Source organism: Cervus elaphus, chromosome 12 (genome assembly GCF_910594005.1).
Source record: "Cervus elaphus chromosome 12, mCerEla1.1, whole genome shotgun sequence".
Taxonomy (NCBI): Eukaryota; Metazoa; Chordata; class Mammalia; order Artiodactyla; family Cervidae; genus Cervus; species Cervus elaphus.
In genome coordinates this window covers 74,163,137-74,176,314 of record NC_057826.1, presented here as the reverse complement: position 1 = coordinate 74,176,314, position 13,178 = coordinate 74,163,137, and the positions used below count along the sequence as shown (strand labels likewise).

Here is a 13,178-nt window from a genome sequence, read left to right as displayed (position 1 = left end):
AAGAGGCAGGTCAGGTGGTCTGGTATTCCCATCTCTTTCAGAATTTTCCACAGTTTATTGTGATCCACACAGTCAAAGACTTTGGCGTAGTCAATAAAGCAGAAATAGATGTTTTTCTGGAACTCTCTTGCTTTTTCGATGATCCAGCTCATGTTGGCAATTTGATCTCTTGCTCCTCTGCCTTTTCTAAAACCAGCTTTTATAGGTGAAAAGGGTATAAAAGTGAATTAAGAATAACATACCCCTTCTGCAATGATTTAGAGTCTCAGTGGGTAGCAAGGCTGTAGAAAGTGAAAGTTGCTCAGTCCTGTCTGACTCTTTGCAACCCCATGAACTTTACAGTCTATGGAATTCTCCAGGCCAGGATACTGGAGTGGGTAGACTTTCCCTTCTCCAGGGGATCTTCCCAACCCAGAGATTGAACCCAGGTCTCCCACATTGCAGGCAGATTCTTTACCAGCTGAGCCACAAGGGTACTCAAGTGTCTATCATATGAGGCAAACCTATATACTCCAGTTATAGGGGTCTGTCTGGTTCAAAAGCAGATCTGATTGGCTTAGTCAGTGGGTTTTGTTGTTGATGTTATTTTTTAATGTTTAAACTAATTTTTGGAGTTTTTCCAAAGAAGGATTTTCATATAGAAAATATGATCCTTGGCTTGCCTTAAAATAGCCTCAAAGTGTGGCCATTTACCATCAGCTAGAGCTGAGTATAAACGGCCACTTCTAAAAAGCTCAAGAAGTCTCCCCTGGCTCTCTTCCTCCCTCCTGACTGCCATCCTGTCTGTTCACTCAGGGATGATACCTATCTGACTCTTGCACACATTTGTGTTTATGAGCCATCAGACTTGTTAAGTGTCCCAAGGGGAGTCTGGCTGATACTCTGCCTGATCCTTGACTGTTCTTCTTTAGATTGTGTTCAGAGAATATCCCCAAACATATTTTCTGATAGTTTCTTCTATAGATTTTCTCTGCACATTTTTAACTGCCCTCCATTTCTGTCAAATGAAACCCAAATCATTCAGTTGACAAGAAAGATCTTGGGCTGAGGATTTGTTAATTTGAGAAGGGATTAATACAAACCCATAATTAAACTGGAATTCTCAGCATGATTTTTCTTTAGTATCAAAAGACTGCTAAATGTGAGCTCATTCTGTTATTTCGTTAGCTTAATCGCCCCATCTGTGTAACAGCCACTGAATTAGCAGCCAGTGTCATTATGCTATTATTTGTAATTGAGGGACATTGTAAGATATAGTCTTGGGAAAAAGGTCTTTTGCATTGTGGTCACAGGGTTTCTCAAAGCCATCTTGATGTGCAGTACTTGAAATTTCTTCAGCCCTAAGGAGCTCTTGCAATGTGTGCCCTTAACCTTCTGATAGGGAGTTGCCGACTGTTAATACATTCCTGGACACAGCTTTCCTAATGCAGTGGAAGTTACGGGGGCAACAATGAACACTGCTTGCTGGCAACACATGAAGGACTGTGGTAATAACATTTTATAATTATGAACGCTGCTTGGAGTAGCTTTTCTTTTGAACAGAGTTGATTAAATATGACCAAATCTTTGATTTTGGGGTTCGTTTTTTCCTACTGTGCTTGGGTTTTTTATTCTTCTGTGAAAGCATTTTTTCCAGGTAGAATTTTTCACTTCAACCTCAAGGTACAGCTGTTTGTAAAAATATGAAATGTGTACAATTGGTGAGAAGTGAGCTCACTGATGTCAAGGAGTACACAGATAAATATTTAAGATGCTAATTGTTAGGGATTTATTTTAATGTGATGAATAATCAGCGTGTCAAATTTGTGTTTTCATATGTATTATTGCTTAGAACAAAATTGTGTGAAAAACTGAGTTGATAAAAGGGAAATGTTAATGAGTAATACAGTTGGAATGGAGCTATCGTGCAAGATATCTGAAGTCTGGGAAAGCTCAAGATAAAGTCAGGCTTACCTGGGTCTATGCCCTAATTGTCTGGCTTGTCAGTTTGAGCTAGTCCACTTGTTTTTCAATAATAGATGTTACTGCTGATAATTTTTAGCAGTTAAGGCTTTCCCTTTGATGCCATTCAGAGGAATTTGGGGCTCTTAATTGTTAAGGTATGTTCTTCCTCCAAAGCCAGGATATTTTCCTGTGTGGGCTGTTATCCCATGCTTCCTCTTGGTCTCACATGAGAGGAACAAGCTTGTTTGTCTGTTAAAGTGCATGGCTTTTTAAAAAAAGAGAGAACAAAGTTTGACTCACAGCTCTGCCCCTCACCAACCATGAGACCTCAGCCAAGGAGCTTGCCTTCCCTTATCTACCAGAGAAACAGTAAAATTCCTTCTGGATACCGTCCACAGACATCTAGGTCTACTAGTGGGTCATGCTGGGTCTTGAGTACAAGTGAGAAAACACGAGAAAGCATAGGGAGCGTTACCTATTGGGCAGCCTTATTGGGAGGCTTAATTCCAACTGCCATGTATGAAACGGGTGCATCAAAGAGGTGGTGGCTTTCTTATTATTTTCAACATATTTTGCTTTTATTTTCAGCACTCCATAAGTCATAAAAATTGTGAATGATGCAGAGATATTTTACAGTGCATAGCACCCATCAAAGCTCCCTGTTAGGTTTAACGAGTTTCAGGCCTTTTGCTTTCCTATTAGACTAGAGACTGGTGAACCTCGCTGGAGACAGCCAAGAATGGAACTGCTCTGCTAATCTGTGCTGACTGACAGCAAACTATCCAGGCCTTCACTTGACTGGATGAGGGCTACCCACATTAGGGTGAGGAATCTGTTTTACTCAGTCTACCAGTTTTTAATGTTTTTAACACTTATTTTTATTTATTTGGCCATGCCAGGTCTTAGTTGTGGCACATGGGATGGTCAGTCTTTGAGAGACTGACATGTGGCACATGCGGGCTCTTTAGCTGAGGCATGGAGACTCTTAGTTGTAGCATGTGGGATCTAGTTCCCTGACCAGTGATCAAACCTGGGCCCCCTGTACTGGGAGCACAGAGTCTTAGCCACTGGACCACCAGGGAAGTCCCCCTAGTCTACCAGTTTAAATATTAATCTCATCCAAAACCATCATCACAGAAATACCCAGGATAGGGTTTGACTGAACATCTGCGCACCTCATGGGCCAGTCAAGTTGACAGAAAATTAACCATCACATATACACACATGTATGTATATATGATTATTTTATTTCAGGTAGTCGACCTATTTCCTATGGGTTTAGGCATAATCTTTTAAGAAAATAAAATTTACATAGTAGAAAAATTCAGAAATGAGGATTGTACTTTCTGTAGATATTCCTCTCCACACATACACCCTTACTCCTTTATCAGGAATTCAGAGAATTACAAGAGAACTTGTTTTGTTCCAAATCCTTCAATTAACATCTGAGAACTAGAATCATGGAGTGATTTATCTAGCGGACACAGAAAAGTAGAGATAAAAGTGGGAATTAAACACATGGCTTCCCTCGTGTTTCAGCTGGTAAAGAATCTGCTTGCAATGCAGGAGACCCAGGTTTGATCCCTGGGTTGGGAAGATCCCCTGGAGAAGGAAATGGCAACTTCAGTATTCTTGCCTGAAGAATTCCATGGATAGAGGAATTTGGTGGGCTACAGTCCATGGAGTCACAAAGAGTTGGACATGACTGAGTGACTAACTTTGACTTTCAAACACATGACTCCTTGATAAAAGGATTCCATTAGTACCATGTGGCTATTTAGAAATGAGGTAGATCGGTGTGCTACCTGTAGAGGTCTCTAGGAGAATGTGCAGAGTCAAGGTAGTGGGATGGAGGGAAGAGAAGAGGGAGGAGCTTGAACTGGATGCACAAGACAAAGGAAGGTAAGACAAAGTGAGCCTATCAAGTGACTACTCAGACAAGAGAGGAAATAGAGAAGGGGAGGTGCTGAGGGTCTGGGGTCTGAGGCAAGAAGGACTGGTAACTTGGGGGAAGTGAGATAGAGATCCCCTACTCTCTGTCTCTTCATTTTCTCCTCTAGGATAGAGGAGGATCCTTTTCCTCGTACCTGGACAAGACAGTCTTCTTCTGGGCCAAGAACTTTGTCAGTCTCCTCAACTGACTCCTTAGCTCCATAAGCAGAAGTTAGGGGCCTCCTTGCACTTGAAATGAGACCTCCCCAGCCCAGTCGGGTTGATTCTCCAGGCTCAGCAGCATCAAGTATGGCCAATCACTCCCTCCTCCTTGATGATTCTGACCTGGCAGTCGGGCTTCTTGTGATAGAAACAAGGGTGAAAAGCCTTTGAGATCAGTCCTGGTGCCCTCAAGACAGATAGACATGCCAATCTGCATGTTGGGTCTGGGACACCACTGTCTCCTGGCTCTCATGACCCTTATTTTAAAATGCTACTGGTAGCTTCGCCTCATTGTCCTTCTTGCTGTATTTTCCCCACAGAGCTCACCATCCTGTCTATACAGGTTACATACTTTATTATGTTTATTGTCTCTCTCTCTCCCTCTTTTTGTCTGCTGTATTCTCTGATGACTCCCACATACCTCTAACAGCGTCTCACACATAGGTACTCAAGAAATGTTTGCTGAATAAGGCTCTTCAAATCAATTGCCACTACACCACATTCTTAAGATGCCAAGGTCAATGATGGATAGCGGCTCCATGCCAGGCTTTACCATCTATTGTGCAACTAAAGCTCCACGCCGGTTACCCAAGAGGCCAAATGGGGGGCTGGTATGGACTCCCCCTTTCCTAGTAGGACATGTGCTGCGATACAAGCCCCTTCTTATCTATGGGGATCCTCAGTCTGTTATAGTGCTTCCGCTCCCAAATCCGCACCCCTCGCGGACCCCATGCAGCTGACTGTCTCACAGCGTAAATCAGCCTTCCGCCAGCAGAGGGCAGGAGCTGCTGCGAAATTCTGTGCTGGGCTTGCGCCTCGCTCCAGCCTGGCCCGTTTTCTTGGTTGGCTCTCCCCTGTTCCTCGAATTCCTCGCCCTCTTCATGGGCGGGATTGAAGGACACAGGGGCCCAGAGAGTCAGCAAGTTCTTGCGTGCGCGCGTATGTGGTGATAGGGTGGTGGGCATCTATACGGGAAAATCATGTTCCCACACTGGGATGATGTTCTCCGGGCTCACTGACAGATCGGCCCACGGCAGCTCTAACAGGACTCCGATGGCGCTGACCCAAGGCCCGGGTGACCGGACCCACAGCGTTTTTCTTCGGGTCTCTTCCGCCACTGAGGCGCAGATCAAGGGCTTCTGACAGGGGTTTCGACGCTCTACCCATAGGGCCTCCGCTTCCTTCTTAGAAACAAACCCCGGACTTGCACTGCTAGAAGAGGAGGGGGCCGGGAGCTGCGGGGACCCCACCTTCCGGCTCAGCGCCTTTGCGCTCCGAGGGTTCCCGCGGTCGCCGCCTCGGTCGGCAGGAGGCGCTGCGCCACATGGAACTCGCGGGCCGAGAGGGACCCGAACTTTTAATGACCTCCTGGGTCTTCGGCCTGGTTTCGAACTTTGAAAAGCCTCTTTTAGATAGCAGCCATCCTGACTGGCGTGTAATGGTACCTCATTGTGGTTTTGATTTGCATTTCTCTGATAATGAGTGATATTGAGCATCTTTTCATGTGTTTGTTAGCCATCTCTATGTCTTCTTTGGAGAAATGTCTGTTTAGTTCTTTGGCCCATTTTTAATGTTCATCGCAGCACTGTTATAATAGCCAGGACATGGAAGCAACCTAGATGCCCATCAGCAGATGAATGGATAAGGAAGCTGTGGTACATATACACTATGGAATATTACTCAGCCATTACAAAGAATTCATTTGAATCAGTTCTAATGAGATGGGTGAAACTGGAACCCATTATACAGAGTGAAGTAAGCCAGAAAGATAAAGACCAATACAGTATACTAACGCATATATATGGAATTTAGAAAGATGGTAATGATAACACTATATGCAAAACAGAAAAAGAGACACAGATGTACAGAACAGACTTTTGGACTCTGTGAGAGAAGGCAAGGGTGGGATGTTTCGAGAGAACAGCATCGAAACATGTATATTATCTAGGTTGAAACAGATCACCAGCCCAGGCTGGATACATGAGACAAGTGCTCGGGCCTGGTACACTGGGAAGACCCAGAGGGATGGGGTGGAGAGGGAGGTGGGAGGGGAGATCTGGAAGGGGAATACATGTAAATCCATGGCTGATTCATGTCAATGTATGACAAAAACCACTACAATATGGTAAAGTAATTAGCCTCCAACTAATAAAAATAAATGGGAAAAAATAAAAAAAATAAAATAATAAGTGAAGCCAAAAAGTGTATACAAAAAAGTATAGTCTTTAGAAAGGGCCACCTTGTATGAATGGTGAAGTGGCTTATTTAAGGAATTCCCTTGCTTTTTATGATAGATACCCATGTAGAAATAAAACTTATTTTAGGAGGTGACGGAATTGGTGATTTTCAAGAGATTTGCCAGTAGTAGTTACTTTTGTGAATTAAATATAATGGAATTTATCTTGAAAATAAAGATTCAGTGACCAAAAAAAAAAAAAAGCCTCTTTTAATCACTGAGGAAACCCTCAGGATAATAAGCAAGTAGGTTTCAGATTATGAGCGCCTACTGTGTACCAGGAACTCTCCATCACGAAGGAGGCTGATGTGCTGAAGGAGGCAGGTGGAGGAAGGAGAGAATATCTGCAGCTTCCCAGCTGGGTTTTCCGAGGTCAGCTCTGTGCTGCATCACCATGGTAGTTTATGTTTTATTTCATAAATATGAGTTATGAGCTTTGAAAACAAATAGAAAGCTTTGTCTGAGCTTTCTATTACCAGGGACCCTTCATTACTCGACTGAGAAGGGGCTATAGTGAAGTAGTCTATTTGACTTTTTCCTTTAAAAACACAGATGCGTGTAAATGACAGATGTAAATTCAAACATACTAAGAGAGCAAATCTAGTAAAAAGAATGTTGTCCTCTGGTCCTTGTCTAATAGGTCCAAATTTTATTTTCCAGATGCAAGAAGTTTTCAGTTTTTGGGGTATACTTTTACAGTCTTTATATCATCTACATGTTACACACATTTATAAGTTTGTTGACATGTGGATAGATGCCTCTCCTCGCCCCCCCCCCCCATAAGTAGTAACATTTTATATTCAGTGTTCTACACCATTATCTCTTTCCCACTGACAATATGTTTTGGACATATTCCATGCCAGTGGCCAGAGTGTTCCTCATTCTATTGGATGCACTGGTTGCTTCAGTTGTGTCCAACTCTGTGAGACCCTATGTATGTATTGTAGCCCCCCAGGCTCCTCTGTCCATGGGATTCTCCAGGCAAGATCACTGGGGTGGTCTGACATGCTCTTCTCCAGCGGATCTTCCCAACCCAATGATCAAACCCGCATCTCTTAAGTCTCCAGGTGGCTTCTTTGCCACTAGTGCCATCTGGGAAGCCCCTTCTATTTAATGGCTGACTAGTATTCCTTTGTAAGGATACACTATTGTGTTTTACACAGTCCCATATTCAGGATACCCTGTTTATTTTCAAAGTTTTACTAGTATGAACAAATTGGAATGAATATAGTGGAACAAAGCAGCAATATTAAGCATCATGTGTTTATTTATAGTGCACGTGCTATTGGCGAGTTACCCCAGGTACTATGGGTTTTCCTAGAGCCTTATGTTCTGAAGCTCCTGTGTGGGTGTAGGGTGGGAGATGCTGTGGCTTGACAACAGAAAACCCTTCCAAACACACATGGTGTTGCTGAACCTAGTGAAGCCTGGGAAAAGTGAACATTTTGGGCACAATTCAGTTATTTTTTTCTTGTAACAGGAATCTGAGAAATCAGTATCAATTGGGTCAAACTTTGGTCTTTTGTGAGAATGACGCACTGCCCACTGCACTAAGAAAGCACTAAAGTTTGGTCTTTTAATACAGAGAGCGTTAAAACAATAACCATGCTTATATATGGAGGATAAACAAGATACTGGGTTTCCTTGGTGGCTCAGACAGGAAGGAATCCGCCTGCAATGTGGGAGACCTAGGTTCGATCTCTTGGTTGGGAAGATCCCCTGGAGGAGGGCATGGTAACCCACTCCAGTATTCTTGCCTGGAGAATCCCCAAGGACAGAGGAGCCTGGTGCGCCCCAGTCCATGTGGTTGCAAGGAGTAGGACATGACTGAGCGACTAAGCACAAACTAAGATACCAGGATAGATAACTTATTTTTATATTCACACTGAACATATTTAAGAGCATATTGAACGTTCTCATTTGTAAAAGAATTTTAAAATTTAAACCGACCCTCACAATATTCCATCAGGCAGGTATAATTATCCCCATTTTAGAGATTATACTGAGGCCCTGAGGGTGACGCAATAGCAGGTAGAAGCAGAGCTTGATGTTCTCCTTCGTTGTGGCTGCTCCTTAGAGGGAGGCAGGATGCATAGTAGGTTTAAGGTAAGTGTCATCCATGTGGGTTGCCTCTGAGTCTCTTGTCTAAGGAGGGCATATCATCCAGGCTGAAATACCTGCTTTATTAGGGTTTTGCTTTCGAGGTAAGAATGTTGTTTCCTTAATAAAATGTATTTATAGGAATATATTTATATTCCTTAAGGACTTCCTTTTCCTTATAAAATGTGAGTCTTCATTCTAATGGTTTGCTCACGTGTTACACACCCAAGGATCTGTCATTCTCCCCTCAAGCAGCAGAAGCTGTGTTTATAAATATGAGTAATAAAATTATTTTTTCCATTATAATTGATCACATAAATACATATATGGTATAGTATGTATAATTATTATGTGATACTTTTGAGTACCCTAGTTAAATGATTTTTACCACAGAACAGATACTTTCTGTTCAGCTATTTTCATTAGCCTCTGCTATTCATCCTTAATAGGTAAATGTGTATTTCTTTTTGGGTGTTTGCAATGTCATATGGTATACTACTTGTTCTCTAGTAAAGCAGTTGTTAAAATTTGGTTCAAGGACCCTGATGGTTGCAAGGAAATAAATTCTGCCAGCAATTTGAATGAATTTAGGAATATATTCTCTGTTAATCAAGCTTCTAGATGAGAATGCAGCCTGGCCCCACTTGGACTGCAATCTTGAGAGACCCTGAGCAGAGGACTCAGAAAAGCTGTGCCTGGATTCCTGACCCACAAGAACAGTGAGATAACAATTATATGTTGTACTTAAACGTCTAAGTTTGCATTAGTTTATTATGTAAAAATTAAAATGTATACTATCTATGTGTCTTCATTCATTAAAAAAATTTACTTAAGCATCTGACTGTTTTAGGCACAAGTACAATGAACTGAGGCCTTCTATTTCACATCGTGGGTCTCAGCCAAAACCTTTTGATCATTTCTCCCTTTATTTAATGGGAAAATGTCACAATGACAGGAGGTTAATTGTGTGCACTCAAGTGATGATGGGGTCAAGTTAACACAGGCTTATCCTAAAACACATGTCCCTGATTAGAAGTATTTGTAGCTGAAGTTGTCTTGGGCTCCCAAGGCAAATGGCACCTCCACTTCCTCTCACCTTGGAATACCCCCAATATGGAGACACTATCAATTTCCATCATAGGCTTATGAAGTCAGAGTCAGTTAAACTGAGTCCCAAATGCCAGAGTGGGGACAGGTGATGACAAAATCACCTGAAGGAAGATTTGGAAGTGCTGACTCCTGAGCTCCCAAATTCTGTAGTTTTCTAAAGGCAATAAAGGCATAGGCAAGATCTGCTTTGTGACCGAGTGGAACACAAAGACTAGGTGTTGGTGATCACCAAGGTGCCTTAGTTTCTTCTAGGGCATCTTAATAAAGACCATGGAAAGTGCCCACTGAATTCAATCTCATTTGACCTCTCAGTAAAACAGTCCCCATTTTGAGACTCTGCAGAAGTCATGATGACTGACCAAACACAATTTTCTGTTTTGCTAGATCAGCTACAACCAATATCCACCTCCCACTGCCTAGAATAATAGCTTGATACCAGAAAAATCATGGTTGGATTTCTGGCCTCACAAAATGTATGGGAGAGCAGCAGGGTGGGTATGAACCCAGGTTTCATATGACACAACCTCACCTCAACCACACACCCTCTGCCCAGTATTCCATAACAGCAAGACTCAAAAATGTTCACTCTCAGTATCACTAAAAGTTATTGAAGGAGCTTCTTTGGTGGCTTAATTGTCAAGACTCTCTGCTCCCATTGCAGGGGGCCTGGGTTTGATCCCTGATCAGGGAACTAATTCCCACATGCTGCAATTAAGAGTTTGCCTGCTACACTAAAGATGCACTGCAACTAAAGAGGGAAAATCCCATGTGCAAATAAGACCCAGTGCAGCCTAAGTAAATAAATATTTAAAAAATAAACAAAAGTTATTGAGAAAGCAAAGAGCTTTTGTTTATGTTGATGATCTCTCTATATATTTACCTTATTAGAAATTAGGACCAAGAAATTTTAGAATGCTTAATCATTAACTCAAAATTCATTTAATAATAGCAATAGTGAATCACTAAATGTTGATATATATCATATATTTTTTAAAAGCCTATTTTCTAAAACAAAAAAAATATTTATAAGCAGAATACCATTGTTTCACATTTTCTTTACTGGCTGACTCTGTTGACAGTTGGATTCTATATCTGCTTTTGCATTCATCCATTGTACTATAATGTTTTGCTAAATTATGTAAAGAGAATCTGGCCTCACATAGGTAATGGTTTCAAAGGTAAGAACCTAATAGATACTGCAAAATGGTTTGTGGGACCATGAGGGTCCTTGAACCATTCTTGACCTAATCAGTGCATGCATCCCATTTCTCAGGTCACAGGTGTTGATTCTGAGATCAACCTTTTACACAAACAGATATATTTGATGGAAATGTTGGCAACTGAAGACAGGGCTATCTTCTGCTGGACTTATTCCTGAGATGGTATAAGGTTTGGAGTTGTTGCAGTCATCTTAAAAAAATGTGAGAGAAATTTGCCTGATGTGTGCACCAGAACCTTGGAGAGACAGAAATGGAGAAAGAGAGGGAAACTTCGGTTTTCTTTTCATCATTAGAGTTCTGATAAGCTGCACATTAAGCCATAACAGTTCCTTGTTTCTCAGGACAGTGTAACTGTTCTTTCAGATTGTTCGGACATCATCAGCAAGGCCAAGTACGTGGAGGGGAGGGCCCTCAGCACACCGTTGTGGCCGGAGGAACTCCTGAACAGTCAAAGCTGTGGAGGACCCTGTGGGTCAGAAGCTGGTCAAAATCCGGGGAAGGTGTAGAGAGTATTAAAATAGATGAATGAATGAATTTATTTAATCCTACACTTGGTTTTGAATCTCTGTTTTTGAGATAACTGCTCACAGCGAAAGAACTGTGGCAAAAGATTCTCACATTTTGTTAAAAAGGAAATGAAGAATTCATTCTTTCTCATTATCAGTTGCCACTAAGGCTCTTGATTCCCCTCCAGACAAATTTCACCTTCCAGGTGAGCTGAATTTCTGGCAAGTTCAGAAGTGCACTGACCTGCTAGAGGTGGATCCTAGTGTCTTGTATCCATATGGTGCGCCGCAGGTCAAATTTTTTAACTCAGTGGAATGTGTGAACGATTTGATCTTCTCAGTATTCTTGTCCATTTTAATCACCCTGCTGTTCCTGTTCACTAAGTTCTCTCATGTCACCCGTTTTGAGTTCAATATACCTTGAAATACTAAGAATTTTGAAGTAAGCATTGTCCTTATGAAATGATTATAACTCAGACTTCAGACACAAATAACAGTTATCCATTAAACAGTTATGTTTAATAATATAAGTAAAGTTTTAGTTTCAAAAAAGGCTGTTTTTCATAGGTAATTTGAATTGGGGATGAGAACAGGATTTCTGTGCTCTCTTCCCTACTCCTTGCCTCACTCTTTTTTATTTCTTCAAATTTTATTGAGGTACAATTGACACACACCACTACATAAGTTTAAGGTGTACAGCACAATGATCTGACCTACAAACATGATGAAGTGATTATCACAATAAGTTTAGTGAACATTCATTATCTCATATAGATACAAAATTAAGGGAATAGAAAAAACTGTTCTTTTTATGAGAACTGTTAGGATTTACTCTCTTAACAACTTTCCTATGTAACAGACAGCAGTGTTAATTGTATTTATCATGTTGTGCCTTACAGCTGTAGCACTTATTTATCTTTTAATCTGAAAATAGTTTAACCTGAAGGTGAAGATTGACTATTTTCATTCAATTCCTCCTCCCTCTCATCCCCTACCTCTGGTAACCACAAATCTGATCTCTTTCTATGAGTTTGTTTCACTTGTTTGTTTGTGAAGTATAATTGACCTACAACACTGTTAGTTCCTGATACACAGCAGAGTGATTAGATATTTCTATACATTTCAAAATGAACACCATGACATCTAGTTGTCATCTGTTACCAAAGATATTACATACTTTTTGACTATATTCCCCACACTGTAAATGTGTACCTGAGACTCATTTGTTTTATAACTAGAATTTTGTACATCTTAATCTCCCTCACCTAGTTCTTTCATTTCCTTACTGCACTCCCCTCTGGCAAACACCTGTTTGTTCTCTGTATCTATGACTCTGATTCTGTTTTGTTATGCTTGCTCATATGCTGTTTAGATTCCCCATATAAGTGAAATCATACAATATTTGTCTTTCACTGTCTGATGTTTCACCAAACATAATACCCTCTAGGTCCCATGTTGTCACCGTCTCTCTCCCTTATGTGATTGAAACGGAAACACAGTGCGTAAAATCTCAGTTACAGACAAAAACCACTCACAGGGTTTAGATCAGATTCCTCTCCTCTCACATCTCCTGACCTGACCTTGGAACTTTCTTTCCCTGATCCGAGGGTCATTTGAGACAACCCTCTTTGTACTCTCCAGAGGAATTTGCTTTGCATTGTTCCTGATGTTAGAACATAAAGCACAAGCAGTAACAATGTCAACTGCCTGTTCGCTTCACGCTGGACCTTACAAAGTGTGTTGCAACCACTAATGACTTTCACTCCTCCAAGACTTCTTTGAGATTGGGTACTATTGTGAGCACTTTATGAAATCGGAAATGGAGGCTTAGGGAAGAGAAGTGGACTCCAAGGAATGTGTCCTTGGAATATGCTGATGTGGACAGTGAACTTTTCTAATAGTGGCCAC

At 41.4% G+C, this 13,178-nt stretch overlaps 1 protein-coding gene across 1 annotated transcript in view; it reads left to right on the top strand.

Annotated features, from left to right (window-relative positions):
- The first annotated feature begins 1,429 nt into the window (after positions 1 to 1,429).
- LOC122704587 (seminal ribonuclease-like) overlaps positions 1,430 to 13,178 on the top strand; it is a 42,980-nt gene continuing 31,231 nt past the window's right edge. The window contains 1 exon segment of the mRNA XM_043919459.1: positions 1,430 to 1,484. The gene's annotated coding sequence lies outside the window, so the exon portion shown is untranslated.